This window comes from Limulus polyphemus, unplaced genomic scaffold (genome assembly GCF_000517525.1).
Source record: "Limulus polyphemus unplaced genomic scaffold, Limulus_polyphemus-2.1.2 Scaffold577, whole genome shotgun sequence".
In the NCBI taxonomy this organism is placed as follows: Eukaryota; Metazoa; Arthropoda; class Merostomata; order Xiphosura; family Limulidae; genus Limulus; species Limulus polyphemus.
Window position 1 is genome coordinate 262,498 of NW_013666187.1, and position 3,159 is coordinate 265,656.

Here is a 3,159-nt window from a genome sequence, read left to right on the forward strand (position 1 = left end):
GATGGGACAGCGGTAAATCTTCGGATTTACAATGCTAAAATCAGGGGTTCGATTCCCCTCGGTGGACACAGAAGATAACCCGATGTGGCTTTCCTATAATAAAACACACACACACACACACTCAAATACTTTTATTTCTCTTTAACAAACGAATCGGTTCACATATAATTAATGAATAAAATAACGTTCAAAGGGAAATTAACCTTATGATAACACAAAAAAATTATCTCATAATAGAGAACAAATGTAGATGTTGCAGATTCAAACATAAATAGAAAATTATACACAGAAATATATTCTTACAGATATTTTAAAAACATTTTGAGCGGAACACATTAGCCTCCTCCCTCAGTGGCACAGCGGTATGTCTGTGGACTTGTACCACTAAAAACCGGGTTTCGATACTCGTGGTAGGCAGAGCGCAGATAGCGCTTTGTGTATATTTGTGCTTAATAACAAACAACGGAACAGATTATAAGTTTTTTAAAGAATGGCACAAAATTTAAGTTTTGTTTTACAAAATATTTCATTATTCTGGAACGGGATGTTTATATGTAATTTATAATGGTCTTACCAGATGACACGTGATATGTGTAACACTTAGAACCTGGCGAGATAGTGGTTACTGAACTGTATCAATGTAATTCTGCACTTTTATTGTTATAATATAAAATCCTATCTATCTTTCTCGGTGTAATAGTCACAATAAACCTAACAGGTTACTTCAAAATGAAAGTAGAAATAAAATATTTTAAGACCATCTACAGAGGCATGAAATTAGATACGTTTCAACACTGGTTTCAAAAGAACGGTATTTCATAACTTACACATACGTCAGAGTAAATCAGCATAATGAGTTTAAAGTATTATGTCACCATTTACATGTTTCTTAATTTGTTTTTAAGGTCAGCATAGGTTTATTTTAGAATTGTTTCTTTAACATAAGGAATCTCACCGCCAAGCAGTCCTACCAAGCAGTCTTTTTCATGTACTCGTACCTACAGCGCAGTCTGTTATAGCGAACATAATAACAGTCCAGAACAATAACCTCTAAGTGAGAGCTGAAAGTTTCCTGTTTAGATGGTCTGAGGCAACCAGTCTCTACGTACGAGATTTAAATTTCAGAATATAATTCAGTTTAAAATCTCAAAGCATTACAAAATAAGACAACACGCGGAATTACGTTATAATAAATAATTTTAACTCTGACATTTTAATCCATACGTGTATAATTACAAATTCGTATTCGAGTATATTTCAACATGTAACTTTTTCACGTTAATCTGTACAATGATATTTCTGTTTTTACTTAACTTCTAAATGTTTGAAGAGTATAACGACAGTTGAGGAAAATATGTCAAGGTTTTACTGAAAAGCTAGCACACAGAGCACTGATTAATCTCGCGATTTGTTTTGGTCACACTATACTTTACAAGTAAGTATTCTCTCATAGTATGACATGTATTAGTTACTTTTGTTCAATTCCTTTACTAAATAATAAGTTGTCCTTCACTTATGTTGTACTACTTTAAAACGTTTTTGATGCAATTATCTTACTACTTGTGTTTATAAGTCTGAAATGACTAGGCTGCTTGTTGGTAATATGACCAAGATTATTTATTATTCTGAAATGAGAAAGTTATTGGAGAGTCTGAAATGAAATGGTTACTTGTGATCCTGAAAAATACCAAAGTAATTTGTGAATCAAAGTTTTGTTCTGTCTACGCTAACGGTATTTCTGAAAAGGCAAGATGTCGTTGTGACTTCTCTAACTGTATTTCTGAAAAAGCATGGTTTCGTTCTGACTACACTAATTGTATTTCTAAAAAGACAAGGTTGCATTGTGAGTACGCTAACTATTATTTTGAAAAGGCAAGGCTTTGATGTGATGGTGCTAACTAAAATTCTGAAAAGGCAAAGTTCATATTCCGAAACTACAAGATTATTTGCAAATATCTAAAACAGAAATATTATATTTCTGGTCTAAAACGATAAGCTTATTTTATGAATGGGAAAGTATACGGTTAGTGTAAATCTGAATTTGTAAAATTGTTTGTGATTCTAAAATGACAAATATGCTCGTGTCTTAAATGATAAGATCCTTTGTTAGTTTATAACAAGGATGCTTATAAGTCTATTTTTGAATCTCAAGTGCAAGAATACTTACTAGCTACAAATGAGATTATAATTTGAGAGCGTAAAATTTAGAAAAAAAAATATATTATTCTGAAATGGCAAGTTTAACTACAAAATTGCTTGTAAATCTAAAGTTGTAATATTTTTTTCATATCATTTTAAACAAAAAAAAGGCTTTTTGTGATAATGGATTGGCAGTAGCCAATAATACTAGCCTGAAATGACCTGGTGATATATGAGACTAAAAGTGTTTTTTGTTTGTTTTTGAATTTCCCGCAAAGCCGCACGAGGGCTATCTGCGCTAGCCGTCCCTAATTTAGCAGTGCAAGATTAGAGGGAAGGCAGCTAGTCATCACCACCCACCGCCAACTCTTGGGCTACTCTTTTACTGACGAATAGTGGGATTGACCGTAACATTATAATGTCCCCACGGCTGAAAGGGCGAGTATGGAAAGTTTGGTTTCTGTGGAATTAAGCACAAAGCTACACAATGGGCTATCTGTGCTCTGCCCACTACAAGTATCGAAACCCGGATTCTAGCGTTGTAAGTCCGCAGACATACCGCTGATATAAAGCACACCAAGTTTCAACAGGCTACTTCTAGGTACGTTATTTCAAATGAAGAAACGCAATCGTCATCTTTTAAGGAACAAATCTCAACATTTAACTAAGTCTCATAAGTTTAAAGTTTTGTGTCTCATTATAAATTCATTAAGGACTCGAAACGAGATTTTCCTTTGATAAAGACTTTATAAAAGTTACAAACTACCGATTCTTTGAAAATTTATTCAACATTATAATATATATCCTCTTTACGTTTTTATATTTTTTTCAAAATTGTTATCCGATGGATCAGCGGTAAATTTACGGACTTACAACGCTAAAATTGGGGATTCGATTCCCAGAGGTAGGCACAGTAGATAGCTCAAAGTAACATTGCATTAAAACAAACAAATAACCTTTCAAGGCCCGGCATGGCCAGGTGGATAAGGCGCTCGACTCACAATCTGAGGGTCGCGGGTT